We start from the raw sequence: 15,083 nt of genomic DNA, 5'->3' as shown, positions 1-15,083 counted from the left end.
CTTTGTGCTGAATCATCTCCTATGATACTTTATCTAGGTACCTAAAATTGCATTTATAACTATGTGCTTTTCTTTATATCTTTTACTTAGTTAGGAGATCCTCAAGGGTGAGGACTTTGATTTGTTCATATATCTTTGCCCAGTACCTGGCACAAATGCTCTCCTGTATGTGCACAGGAGAATAGACAAGAGGTTGAATGAATGAATGAACAGATGAATAAAAATAATGTTTATTGATTCAAGCACATTTAACACATGAATTTACAATTTGTCTAATTACCCAATATTTTCCAGCAAATAAATTGCTTCAGACATTATGACCTATGAGAAAAGCCAGTGTTTGGTTATATTAAAAAGAATTAGGTTCATTGTTAAGTGACTATAAATATGAATTTTATATGTGTGTGTGTGTGTGTGAATGTAGTGTTAGAGACAAAATAGATAGCTTTCTATCTTGCCACGTCTAGAAATGAGGAACATAGACACAGACTTTGTAGCTAGATAACCCAAGCCCTGATTTTACAAGACTTCTCTAGTTTTGGTAAATCCTTGACTTTTATGGAGGCGCAGCAGCTTATCTGTAAAATGGGAAGGATGACTTCCTCCTAAGTACCCCACAGAAAACCTGAGGATCTAATCAAATGAAGCTCTGCCTCATGGTTTACAAATGAGATATCTTTTTTTAAAGTCGTATTCTTTACTGGACCCAATTTTCTAGATGCAGAGAATTCAAACAAACCAGCTGAAGGGCTTCTTTGTGATAACACATTTGCCTTTTCTAGGTGCTCAGCCAGCATCAGAGAGGCCCCGGGGCCGGCTTGGGCTGCCTTACTGGTGCTCACACTCACACTCATCCAGAGTTGCGTCCTGTACTTCCCTCCCCCAGGGCAGCTTAGTGGTGAGGTGTCTGTTGAAACAGGGGAAATTTATGAAATGATATTTCAACCTACAGGCAAATGCAGAAAATTCATTAGTCTTGTTTTTGTTTTTATCTGACAACAGAAGGAAATGAAAAAAATAAGGAATCTATTTAATCACACATCTTTCCAGAGCACATAGTTGTGTTCTGTCCTTTTAGAAGCCTTCCTACTTCTCACAGTTCCCTTTCCTAATTTTTCCCAACCAAATCAATCACTCCATTGCCAACGCTTCTGTAGAATTGCTCAAACCTTGGATTTAAATGCCACAGTGCTTTGCAATGATCTGCTTGTGAATCTGCCTGGACCCCAGGCCCAGCCTCCAACAAGGGAGAGTTTTAGGAAGCTTATCTTTTCCTTTTCATATTACCAAGACTTGCCCCAGGCCCAGCCTCCAACAAGGGAGAGTTTTAGGAAGCTTATCTTTTCCTTTTCATATTACCAAGACTTGCCAGGCTCCTCGCCTAAGACTTAGTAGGGCCTCAAGAAATTCTGACTCTTGAAAAATTATACTGTTTTAAACTTTCCTTTCAGACCCATTAGTATTAAGTATGCTCTGAGGGGCAAGGAAAGGAGAGGGCTTGAGTACATGGCAGAGAATAGAGACGTTTGGGAAAAGGAAAGCCACATGAGTTTAGTCTTCAGAAACTATGGTAATAATGGAAGGCTGTACAGCTGCTTCAACCTGGTGCTGAGCAAGTGAGGGTTTTTCGCCTGCAACAATGCTTTCTAGTCACATGGGTGCATTTATGGAAGGGATACAGGAAAGAGAGGGCTTCTCCAACAAAGGCCATTATGAAGAAGGGTTCTAGAAGTCTGTTATTAAGTTTAACATCCTTGCTGCTTGGGCATTGGAAGGAGTCAGCTATAAAACAGGAACCTTGCTTGTGAGAGAGAAATGGATTTGTATTTGTATTTGTATTTGTACAGAAGGCAGAAAAATCTCAGCCTCTGAAAGGAGAGGGGAAAAAATTGGAACAACATTAAAGAAGTGTGATGTCTTTGGAATGATGACATTATGTAAGGTACTCAAGATAGGGGTAAGGAGTTTAAGCAAGCCTGGGCTGGAAGAAAATCAGGTAGTTCTAATCATCTGACAATAAATTGAAGTTGTAATGAAATGTATATGAATAATTTTTGCTGTGAAATCTTGAATGAATCCCCCTCCTTTTAACAAATGTTGAACATAAAGTCATACTCCTGTTCTCATTCCTGTTACCCCGTAGAGGTAAGTAAAGGCAAGTAAATAAGCAGGTAGGATACAGTTGAAAAGTAGGGTGCAGGCTGGAAGAATGTACAGCTGGACACAGAGGAAGCCTTCAGAAAATAGTTTTAGGAGGTCAGAGCACTCTTCTGAGTGAAGTGATTTCTACGCAGAGACCTGAATGATGAGCTGAAGGTAGCCAGGGAAAAAAGGAGACTAGTGGGAAAATGGAGTTTTTCTGACAGAAAGATTAAAGTCTGTCACTGTAGAGAACTAAGAGAAAGCATGATGCTTTCCAGGAGCTGAAAGTGAGAAATTCGATATGGTTGGAAGAGTTACACAGCAGTGAAGAATTTATCTCACAGGGCACGGGTGCCATTGAAGAACCTAAGTGGAAAGTGAATTCATTTTATTTTGAGAGATCTGTCTGCTGTTAATTTGGTAGAAGAACTGGAGCGGGCATGAGGTTGGAGGCTGCAAGGTGTCAGTGGTGGAGAACAAGGCTCAATGCTGTCGATGGCCTAAACTGGTATAGTAGTGAGAATAGAGAGATGTACACAAAGTCCAGGAATAATTCGGAGGTGGATCATTTAAAAGCTTTAAGTTCGGGGGTACCCGGGGTGGCTCAGTGGGTGAAGTGTCTGCCTCCAGCTCAGGTCGTGATCTCAGGATCCTGGGATTGAGTCCTGCCTGGGGCGCCTGCTCCAACAGGAAGGGAGCCTGCTTCTCCCTGTACTTCTCCCTCTGCTTATGCTCTGTCGCTCTCTTAAATAAATAAATAAAATCTAAAAAAAAAAAAAAAAGCTTTACATTCAGAGAGGAAAGGAGTCAACGATGACTGTGAGTTTTCTGATGCAAACAAGTGGGTGGATGGTAATTGCTTTTGTTTGAAATGGGGACCCCAAGGAAAAGTTCTGGTGCAGGGATTGTGGGGGCTAGATGTGAAAAACCACATTGTTCACTGTGTCATATTTATTTACAGCTTAAATTTTTCCAGGGCTGAAAATGCTTCTAGTTCCAATTCAGTTTAAAGGGTGTTTATTGATTTCTCGGACATCAGTGAATTATCTCGGTGGATGTTATAAGAATCCATAATGAACTTACAGTGTGTAGAAGGCTACGGTATCCTATGATTTTTCATAAGTGCAGGCAGAAAAAAAACTCTCAAGATAATAGGAGTAATGATTTCAAAAATTTGAGAATAGCTTGAGGAATCATATCTTGAACATTAGTGGAATGAAAAAACATCTTATTTCTCTGTTTTTGGCAAAGAAAATCTTATGGGGATCTTCTAGAATGTCATTTGTAAGGATATAGAATGGAATATTTAAACATTCTATGAAAGAGCAGAAAAAAGAAATGTCCCTGAGGAACCATCACAATGAAAGTTCAAAAACAACGGGAGTGGTGGCCGGTGGCCCGCGCTGGGCAGCGCCCGCCCGCCGCGAGCTCGAGCTCGGGCTGTGGGGCCTTGCCAGGTGCTGCAGTGCAGGTGAAGGCCTTTGGGGGGGGGGGGGGGGTTAGGGTTACCTGCCGAGATTCTTATCCAAGCAAAGACACTAGATGAGCTGCATTCCTTAAAACAAAAGGCTGGTTTCACAGGAAGCATCCGCTGCCATTTGCTGATTTGGTAGGACAACAACTCACTTTTTCCTTTATCAGGGAGAGATCTTCATCATTTCAATTTGTCTAGGAGAAGGGGTAAGCTGCCACTTGCCTTTACACGAGCGGGAGGTACTGATTTACCACCAGAAGGAGTCGGCTCAACACTGATATTTTGAAACTTTTTTTGGCGTTTCTTTCATAGTTAAGCAGAGATAGAAAGAATTCATTGCTATTTCAATTGAATTCACAATTAATATTATAATAGGAAATAACAGGGGAAAGTAGGACAATTTTCTGGAAAATATGACTGTGTAATTAGGGACTTGCAAATTTCTTTACTTCCTTCAATGAGTATGTCAACAAATGACCAATGCTAAACACTATTATTTTGAAACGGAAAAATATAATTGTATTTCTCTCAAAGAATAAAGCTTTCTAGATAAAGAATTTGTGCATTTAATGCACACTCGAGCTACTGGCTAAAAATAATCACTTTAATCACTAAACCATTTTATTTGATCATTTTAATAATTCATATTTTATCATAAAATGAATGGCCATGTGGGAAATTTGAAATAAAAAATATTTTTAAAAAGACAATGAGGGACCCCTGGGTGGCCCAGTGGTTGAACCTCTGCCTTCGGCCCAGGGCGTGATCCTGGGGTCCCCGGATCAAGTCCCACATCGGGCTCCCTGCGTGAGCCTGCTTCTCCCTCTGCCTGTGTCTCTGCCTCTCTCTCTGTGTGTCTCTCATGAATAAATAAATAAAATCTTAAAAAAAAAAAGGCAATGAGAAATAACTGCAGCTTTAATACCAATAATAATTGCCGTGAACATTTTATATATATTATTCTAATCTCTAGATAGAAAAAAAGAAAAACAACTTATATACCTTGAACATTTTCTCATTCAGAAATTATATTTATACTTCATTAATTATGACTGTATTAGATTAGATTATGTAGATTACTCAAAACTATTCAAACTCTAATTACTAGAATTGTAGGCCATTTTAAATATGCCATAAGCAACATAGAAATGAATGTCTTGGAACTAAATCTTTGCCCATCCTTAGTATAAATCATTAGAAGGTAAAATATTGAGATAAATGGTAAAATAAAAGAACTAAGTTTTTTCATAATCTGACAATTTCCTTTATGCCTTATATCACCTTTAAGTCTACATTTATGTCTTATAGCGTCTGTTCATTAATTATCTACTTGGTACTTTAATTCGTTAGAAAGCCTTAGGGATTCTGAGATGAATAACATAGATAATGGCTGTAAAAGAGCATATATGCACAGGATGAATGACAAATATATTATAATACCGAAGGGCTGAATAACAAGAATGGTGGATTGAAGGAATGGAATGCCAGCTGCGTTTGGAACTACCGAGCACATCTAGAAGTCTAATTGGTTAAATTAGCTCTCGTTGGGTTTGGGATTAAAAGAACTGATTGTGAGGGGTAACTGGAATGGATGGTGGTAGAAATATTTTAAATTAAATAAGAGGTGCAGTTTGTGAAGTCAAAAGCAATAAACTTTTTGCTTCTCTTTTAAAAGTGGCCCTCTCCTGGCCAACCCTTCAGGAAAACCAGAAAGCTTTGTCAACCCAGGCACAGAGCCCGTGCGCTTGGAGGATAACTGCTGCACTCTAATGAAGGATATTCTTGGCTCTCGTTTTGTTGAGACCACAGGGGTCAATTTACATTTCCAATCATCAATTGGGTTTATTTCACATGTAGAACTTCTGCTATTAAGCACCAAAGGAATGCAACATTACCCTATAGGGGGAGCGTTTTGTTTAAGGTGAGGTTATATTTAAGGGTGCTTTTAAAATTCAAATTAGAATTTGGAGATCCTGGACAATTTATTTTGTCTAAGCAAACTTAATAAAACAACTAGTTTTGTCCATATAATTGTAATGTTAGAGAATGGTCAAATTTATTTTTTGATTAAAATTTCTTGGGAGTGATTACAGCTTGGCATTCAGTTGTTTAAAATGTTAATGTCCCACTATTTATTACTAAAGGAACTACAGTGAAATTATTTCAAGTTAACAAAGTCATTACCCCAGAATGGAACTTCCTGATGCCAGGACTTTTTGGTTCACCTAACCGGTAAATCCCTGGGGCAGGAGTCCTAATTGGCTCAGGATATTGAAGTTATTTTCTGGTTTGATGCTTTAAAAGCCATCTGGGTGGGACGCCTGGGGGGCTTAGTGGTTTAGCGCCTGCCGTCAGCTCAGGGCCTGATCCCGGGATCAGGGATCCAGTCCCACATCGGGCTCCCTGCATGGAGCCTGCTTCTCCCTCTGCCTGTGTCTCTGCTTCTCTATCTCTCTGTGCCTCTCATGAATAAATAAATAAAATCTTTAAAAAATAAAATAGTGATGCATATTAACATTAGTTCAGTATGAAGAGGTATTACAATTCCACACCAGACAAATTTAATTTGGTTTTCCTAATTCCAAAGTAATATTTATTTGCCATTGAAACTGTAAAAAAAAAAAAGTATATGGAAGATAATTGCTCTATGGGTAGATTATAGGGAGGGAGTTAAGGAAGAGGGTATTTTAGCTGTATTTATAATGTTTTATTTTTTAAAAAAGAGATCTGAAGCTAATATGGTAAAATGTTCGCTTTTGTTACACCTAGATTTATAGGTACATAATTTAATTTCTCTATCTTTTAATACTTAAAATTTTTATATCAAAGTATTTAAAACACCCGTGAACCCATGAACTCACAACATAGGGTACTCATTCAGCATTTCAGTGTTTAGCCTTCCAGTCTTTGTTATATGAATAAGCAAATAAATATTTTGTTGCAAATGTAGAATTATATTTTTTATATTTTTCTTTGAAAATATATTATACATTTCCATAGAAGATACAGTATGTTATCAATTAATATACATTATTGACATCATTCTGTTTCATTAGGCATTTTAGCTAGTTTTTGTTTTTTTCTGTCACAAGTTACTTTTTGCAGTATTGATTTAAGTGGTACCAAAATGTCTTACCAGAGTAGAAAGTTAGCACCAAATTATACTCAGAATGACTAACCTAAAATCTTTGCTAACTTCATTGGTGAGGACTTGCCCATTGTTTTCATGAGATCATTTGTTTTTCCAAATGTGGAGTTCTGTTTCATTTGCCCACAATTTGAATGAAACCTTTTCTCACAGAGATTTGTTTTAATCAGGTATGATGAAAATGACTGTCAGAACTCACAGATCCCTAGAAACAGGCACAACATAGGGGGGCCACTTGGGGAAAGACAGGAGGCAGAGGGAATGAGGCAGTGTGTTAGTACAAGAGCCTCTGTTGTGATTTCCATGGGACAGAACAGGCACTTCAGGGTGAGCAGGACTAGGATTAACTATTTTAATGTTTTCATCAGGCTCTAGTATATAGGGACTGTCCCTTGTCATCTGGTACCTAGCTCTGGGTGGTTAGGGTAAGTGGATATTTGGCCCCTGGAAAGCCCTATAAAAGTGTGAGAGCACTGTAGAAGAGGTCACTGGGCTGTGGGCTCTGTATTGGTTGGTTTACACTTGACAGGAATGCTCCCTGGTAGGTTGCTTACTATTTCCAGAAATAAACGGACTCTAGGAGGGTCAGTCCATTCAAGGTCAACAAAGTCCCAGATGTTAAAGAATCAGAATAAAGAAAATAAAAGGCATGGCTAATACAAATTGCTATTACATACGATGTTTTTAATGAATGAGAAGTACATGATGCACCTGAGGACTAAGGTAATTGGTCAAAGATAAGATGGTTGTAAAAATTATTCATTTATTAGGCAAATATTTTCTGAGCACCTACCACACACCTAAGCACTCAGTCATGGGCAAAATCAGGCACAAACCCTGCTGTCATTTAACTTACTCTCTGAACCTAATTTTCAAATGCATCATACTAATGTTGCTTTGTCATAGCTTATATTAATACAAGATGTTTCAAAACCAAAGAGTAACTAATATGCAATAGGTATATCTATCATTATCTTCTGTATATTCTATATATAATAGCTTGTTTAGGCTTTCGGACTTGCTTTACTCTTTAACAGAGGTAATAGTGTTGTATAATTTGATCAAAATTTGGAGGAGGGCAGCCTGGGTGGCTCAGCGGTTTAGCGCGCCTTCCACCCAGGGCCTGATCCTGGAGACCTGGGATCTAGTCCCACCTCGGGCTCCCTACATGGAGCCTGCTTCTTCCTCTGCCTGTGTCTCTGCCTCTCTCTCTCTCTCTGTGTGTCTCTCATGAATAAATAAATAAAATATTAAAAAATATTTTGGAGGAACTTTGGGTAATTAGCAAGCCCTTTTTTTTTTGCAATGACTCTCTCTCTCTCTCTCTCTCTATATATATATATATAGAGAGAGAGAGAGAGAGAGATAATATATATATATATATATATATGTATGTATATTTTATGATAGTCACAGGGAGAGAGAGAGAGGGAGAAGCAGGCTCCATGCACCGGGAGCCCGACGTGGGATTCGATCCTGGGTCTCCAGGATCGTGCCCTGGGCCAAAGGCAGGCGCCAAACCGCTGGCCACCCAGGGATCCCAATAAACGTATTTTAAACTAGCATTAAAATGTCCTGATATAGTCCAGTACTTACCATCCTCCTTAATAAGTATTGTGGCACAATGAGATGTTTGAAATATCTCATTATTTGGAGTGAAATTGCAGGATTTCTTCTCCAGCCTAGATACAAACATATTTGACTAGAGATAGTCAAATCTCTACAGGGTTAGAGATAGTTTTAGCTTTGAATTGTGTTCAGTTCACACACACAAATTAATACATACTTTAGTAACGATGGATTTTAAACAATTAGGTTTTACCTGTTGTGCCCAAGATCGCGAATCCGAGAAACCCCGAGGAGCCGACCCCGATGCAAACACACCAGGGTTGATTTACGAGCTGGAGCTTGGGTCCAAGTGTACCCCACACAACGGAGCAGGGACTTGGACCCCGAGGGGGGTTTCAACTGAGTTGTATGGGCTGGTCTCCGGGACCTGGGGGGGGGGGGGGGAGGAATCCCTCAAGTTCTGTTTACATTCTGATAGGGGCCTTCAAGGGCATTGAGCTCTGTTCTCATTCTAATAGGGGCTTCCTGCCCTTGGCTTGGGCTCAGTTTTTATTCTAATGTGGGGCTTTCTAGGACATTAAGCTGTAAACTTGTTTTTTTTTCCTGTAACTGAAGTAAGGTGAAGTTCAGCTCTTATTCACCGGGGCCTGGGATGGCTGGACGTGTGCTAAAGCTGAACTTAAAGTGGAATGGCCTTAATTTTCTCGCCCTCCACATTACCAATTATTGATTTTTTTTGCCAGTTATTTATTTAAATTCTGATTTCCAAGGAATGATTTGAACATTGTTTAGTGGTAAAAACTTGTTGGGAATAGTTTTGGGGCCTAAGCCTTCTTTCTGTGTACACCAGAGTTTCTCAGATGGATGGCTTATTTCCCAGTGGTTGGAAGGGATTTTTTTTAAAGATTTTATTCATTTATTCATGAGAGACACAGAAAGAGAGAGAGGCAGAGACACAAGAAGAGGGAGAAGCAGGCTCCATGCAGGAAGCCAGACATGGGACTTGATCCCGGGACCCCAGGATCACACCCTGGGCTGAAGGCAGTGCTAAACCACTGAGCCACCTGGGCTGCCCAGAAGGGATTTTTATATTCAATCTATTAGAGGTTTATTGTTAGATAGAATATACTTTTTCAGTTGCAATATATGCCTTGTAAACATATGTTTTATGTTTATCACAAGAATATTTTGCAGGTACATTGGATGATTATTATACAAACTGATTTTAAAATGAGCTATCTCGCAGAATGATAGATGTGGAAAGCATTGGAATATTGTTTGTGGCTTTTAAGTAATAGAACCTGTTGAGACTTCCTAAGCCAGCCAGCATGTAGTATTATGTTATTCCCATTGTCAATCTCTTGGCAGATTCATTTCCATTGCCCTAACTTTCTAACTTGGTTAGGAGACCAAGTTTCCCTCATCCCCTATCTTCTAGTTGCAACTCCACTAATCATCCTTGAACCCCTTCATTCCTTCTCAACCTTCTTCATGGATATGACACATATATTCTTTAAACACAGCACAGGAAGATTATTTGGCTTTTAATGCTGCTTGACATTGTTTCATTAATGACTTCAACTTAATAAAATATTTTCCAATTCATTTCTTTTTCATTGTTTCTTATGTCACCTGATGTACTGTATTGATATTGATGGTAAAATTGAAATTTTTCAAGACTTCTCCTTCTTCTTCCATAGCTGAAGAAAAAAAATCAATATACCATCAAATTGAGTTGAGATTCAAAATGAGTCCTTCATTAAGCTCAGCTTATATAGTCCATGGAACAGAAATAAACATGTGAATATAATTGGATCTATTGCTTATCCTAAAATGATTAGTAGAAATATATATAGTAACCTCTTTATAATGATCTCATGTTGAATAGCATTTAATAGTTCAAAATATTTTTTCAAAAATGCTTATTATATTTTATCCTCAAAATAATCCATGCGAGGCAGTCATAGATTATCATTTTACTTCATTATATATGTATATATACTTTGTATACACATAAATATACACTTGCATATATATACACATATGTAAGATATAATTTTGTTTTTTAAATATTTATTAATTTTATTTATTTGACAGAGAGAGAGTGAAGGAGAGAGAGAGGGAGCCCACAAGCCAGGGGGAGAGGCAGAGGCAGAGGGTGAGGGAGAGGGAGAAGCAGGCTCTCCGCTGAGCAGGGAGCCTCATGTGGGGCTCCATCCCAGGATCCTGGGGTCACGACCTGAGCTGAAGGCAAATGCTTAACTGACTGAGCCATCCAGGTACTCTAATATATATCACTTTATCTTGTTTTAGTCATACAGACAAAAATTCATATGATAGACTTTTGAACTTACCCAAGTTCACACAAATATAAGGTGACCTATCCAAGACTAACTCTTAACATTTGTGTCTCTTGATCTGACGTTTGTTTCTACTTTTTAAATAGGAAATATAGGCATGCACAAAGAAAAAAATTTACCACAATTGCAGCACTAAAATGTTCAATTATTCAATAAATACATTTTGAAGTCCCACTATACCAGGTACTATTCTACTTTAGTAGGGAGAACCACAGTGAAAAAGAGGCAGATGGAAATCTGTGACCTCATAAAGACTACATTCTAATAGGGTGGTTTAAGTAGATAAGTTGTACAGTATTTGTCAAATAGTGATAATGTGATTGAGAAAAATGAAGTAACAAAGCATGGGAAAAAAAAACAAAGCGTGGGGAATGGAGATGTGGGATGTTGGATGAAATCAATCAGTAATCAGGAATGCCTCATTGAGAAAGTAACATTTGAGTGAAAATCTATGTGAGAAGCATTAAGTACAATATTACAGACACAGGTGTGACAGGTGTGACTGTCATGCCTGAAGAACAACAAGGAGACCCATGGGGCTGGACAAGAGCTGAGGAATATGAGGCCAGCAGGTTGGGGGAGAGGGAGTGGAGGAGATAAGGACTATGAGTGCATTATGTTGGACAAAGCAAGAACTCTAGCATTTTCTCTTGAGTGAAATTGAGCTATTTCAGATGGTCTTGAACACTAGGAGTGACAAGATCTAACTTAGATTGGAACAGATTACTCTGAATCTCATATTAAGAATAGACTGTAGAGGGATCCCTGGGTGGCGCAGCGGTTTAGCGCCTGCCTTTGGCCCAGGGCGCGATCCTGGAGACCCGGGATTGAATCCCATGTCGGGCTCCCGGTGCATGGAGCCTGCTTCTCCCTCTGCCTGTGTCTCTGCCTCTCTCTCTCTGTGTGACTATCATAAATAAATAAAAAATTAAAAAAAAAAGAATAGACTGTAGAGAACTGAAGTTTAGAAGCATGGATATGGGAACAGTTGGGGGCCTATTTCAATAACTCAAGTGATAGATGATAATAATATTAACATGAGATGAAATGAAATGATTGTATTTCAAATATATTTTGAAGATAGAGCCAAGAGTATTTGCAGGTAGACTGAATGTGTGCTGTAGGAGAAAGAAAAGAATCAGGATGAATCAGTTTTTTGCCTGAACAAATAGAAAGAGGAGTTACCATGAATTGGGATAGAAAGACTATGAGAGAAACAATTTTAGAAGGAAGATCATGAGTTTAATTTTGGGCGCATTAAGCTTGAGATCAACTTTAGACATCCAGGTGGAGACGTTGAAGAAGGTTTTTGAAATATGAATCTAGGGTTCAAGAAAAAAGTTCAGGCTGAAGATATAAATTTGAGAGTCATCAATTTGCAGGTGATTTTCAGGTCAGAACACTGGATGAGTTCAGCAAGAGAGTAGGTGTAGAGAAAATGAGATCAAATAAGGGTTGAGTGCTAATGCAGCTCAAACACACTAATAATAACCATTAATCCACCTCTCAAAAGGCGGTTGAATTATTAAGTTAGCACATAAGGAAGAAAACTGTATAGTAATCATAATCTTGAAAATTCCCTAAACCACCCATAAATTCAGTATACATGGCTTGGTTTATACCAGAAGTTGGCAAACTATGGCCATGGGACAAATCCAGCCTGTTGGCTTTGTTTTTGTTGTTTGGTTTCTTGTTGTTTTTATGGCCTGTAAGCTAAGAATGTTTTTTACATTTCTAAAAGACTGGGGGGGAAATGAGAAGAATAATATTTTATGACATGAAAATTCTATAGAATTCATATTTCAGCATCCATAAATAAAGTTTTATTACAACATAGCCATGCTCATTTGTTGATGTATTATTTAGGGCTGCTTTAGCACTACAGTAGCAGAGCTGAATATTGCAACAGAGACCATATGTCCCACAAAACCTAAAATATTTACTGTCTGGCTCTTTACACAAAAATATGACAACTCCTGGTTTATGCAATTCTATACACGTATATGTATGTAAAGTACATTATACAATCAAAAATATATTTTTTTCATTTTAAAGAATTTTTTTATCATTTAAAGATATTTTAAAGATATTTAAAATGTTTTCTTGTGGAACACACATTTAGTTTGCCTGAGTTAAGCTCACTGAACCTATTACCGTCCCTTGAGCATCTGCTATGTACTTTGTAAATTATCACATTTCTTGTGAATTTGCTACCCCATTTTACAGATGAGAAAGTTGAGGATCAGAGAGATCAACTAAGATATCAGAATACGAACTCATTTTTAGCTCTGGGATTTCTTTTACTCTACCACAGTCTTTACATGTGGAACTAAATATATGGGGTATCAGCACCTGACATACTGTATGCAGCTCCAGCAGGTCCTCTCAAAGTCTTCTTTGGAGATTTGGAGATTTAGAGAAAGGTGAATTAAAATGATTTTTTAGAAATACAATAGTAAAGACTATTTATTACCTGCTTTAGAATTACATAACATTTACTCCTAAGAAATTCATTTTAAGAAAGTGGCTGTGGAGAACCCTGGGTGGCTCAGCGGTTTAGAGTCTGCCTTCAGCCCAGGGCGTGATCCTGGAGTCCGAATTCAAGTCCCACGTCGGGACCTTTTACAAGGCCAGTATTATCCTAATGCCAAAGCCAGACAAGAACACCAGAAAAAAGAAAATTATCGTCTGGCTTCCTGCGAGGAGCCTGCTTCTCCCTCTGCCTGTGTCTCTGCCTCTCTCTCTGTCTCTCTCATGAATAAGTAAATAGAATCTTAAAAAAGAAAGAAAGAAAGAAAGAAAGAAAGAAAGAAAGAAAGAAAGAAAGAAAGAAAGAAAGAAAGAAAGAAAGAAAGAAAGAAAGAAAGAAAGAAAGAAAGAAAGAAAGAAAGAAAGAAAGAAAGAAAGAAAGAAAGACTGTAATAGGCACTTTCCTGGGATCTGGAGATAAAATGCTAAATGTCACATTCCTTTACTCAAAAAAAATTTTCAAACCAGTGCTCAAATAAGTAGCAACTTTATAATGAAGGAGGTACAAATAAGTGTGGTTTCGTAGACCTGATACGTTAGAATACTATTTCTTTTTTTTATTATTAAAGATTTTATTTATTTACCTAGCTACCCAGGTGCCCCACAGTAGCATACTAGAGCTTTCATTAAAAAATACTCTGGTCTTTATGTGTAACCTTTGAAATTTACGTCAAAAAAAAAAAAAAATCAGTCAACACGGTACAGCCATGTCCTTCCCCAAAATGCCTTTGTTGCACCTGTCAGAGGGTATTCTGACTTGAATTAACCCACGTGAATGAGATCCTAGAGGCTATAGGTCATCTTGAATACACTATCCCAAATCATGGCTGCAGCGTTGTGTGCAATGAAACAAGTTCCCCATGATTACTGGTATATTTGGAAAAGAGTCCTAGAGATTTTGGCTGCATGAAATAATTAAGAAAATACATTTTTTAAAAATATGAGCTATTCAGACGTGGGAAGGTAGCTGCTCTTACTGTTTTCCTGGGCCTAACTGAACCCCTGAGAAGAACATTTTGCATTTTGAGAAGACCTATGATTCGGTCACTTGTCTATTTATAGACAGTGTTTTTGAGTGGCACCTCCGTGCCTTGGAAATAGGAAGATGGCTCCAAATATACACTCTTCTCTCTCTTCTTTGTAAGTCTTATGACCCATGACTTGATGGAATATCTAAAGGAAGGTTTTATGCACCCTGTCTCTATGATCTTTACAAGCCCTTTATCAGGCAGTAACATTAACCTCAGATCTAAAATTTTCTGCTTTTAAAGCACAAAAGACCTTGTTTGCAAACTGCATAATTACATGGTGTAAATTTACAAAACTTAAAGCAAATTAACTCCTACAACACAGCTCACAAATAGAAGTTCTTGTTTGTTCTCTGCCCTGACAAAGACTTTTAACATGCCATTATGTTGCTCTTACTGTCATCCTTTTATCTTCAGACTAACAAATAACATTCTGACAGTGTTAAAGGACATCTGAATTTTTCTGCAGAAAACAGCCCTTGAGCTGACATCAATGCTTTCACAAAGGAATAAAATAAAACTGGCAAAGATATTAGCTTGACATTATGGGGGAGACTTGTTAGGATGGATTTATATCCAAATCCATTATCCCATTAAATCTTTGCAAAAACCATGTGTTGTAGGTATTGCTGTCCTCATTCTTCTAATGAAAACTCCAGCTCAAGATGGTTGGATAGTTGAATACTATGCCTGTAACTACACAAATTTAGAAATGGCGGAAGCAGAACTAAATCCAGGATGTCTTATTCCATTTTTCATTCTCTTTCAAGGATACAGTCTTGCAAAACTACCACCCACACAGGAAATCCAAGTACTCTTATTTCTAGGACATT

The 15,083-nt window shown here is 38.0% G+C and overlaps 1 protein-coding gene and 1 long non-coding RNA gene across 6 annotated transcripts in view; one reads left to right on the top strand and one right to left on the bottom strand.

Moving 5' to 3' along the window:
* LOC140624517 (uncharacterized) overlaps positions 1-8,751 on the bottom strand; it is a 40,534-nt gene extending 31,783 nt beyond the window's left edge. The window contains exon 1 of the long non-coding RNA XR_012023981.1: positions 8,587-8,751. This is a non-coding gene — a long non-coding RNA (uncharacterized lncRNA). The remainder of the gene's footprint in view (positions 1-8,586) is intronic.
* The window catches only part of GALNT13 (polypeptide N-acetylgalactosaminyltransferase 13), a 542,562-nt gene that overhangs the window by 416,977 nt on the left and 110,502 nt on the right, over positions 1-15,083 (top strand). The window lies entirely within an intron of this gene.

The sequence above is a fragment of the Canis lupus genome, chromosome 34 (genome assembly GCF_048164855.1).
Source record: "Canis lupus baileyi chromosome 34, mCanLup2.hap1, whole genome shotgun sequence".
In the NCBI taxonomy this organism is placed as follows: Eukaryota; Metazoa; Chordata; class Mammalia; order Carnivora; family Canidae; genus Canis; species Canis lupus.
Note: the sequence above shows the minus strand (reverse complement) of the source record. Positions and strands in the feature narration are given on the sequence as shown.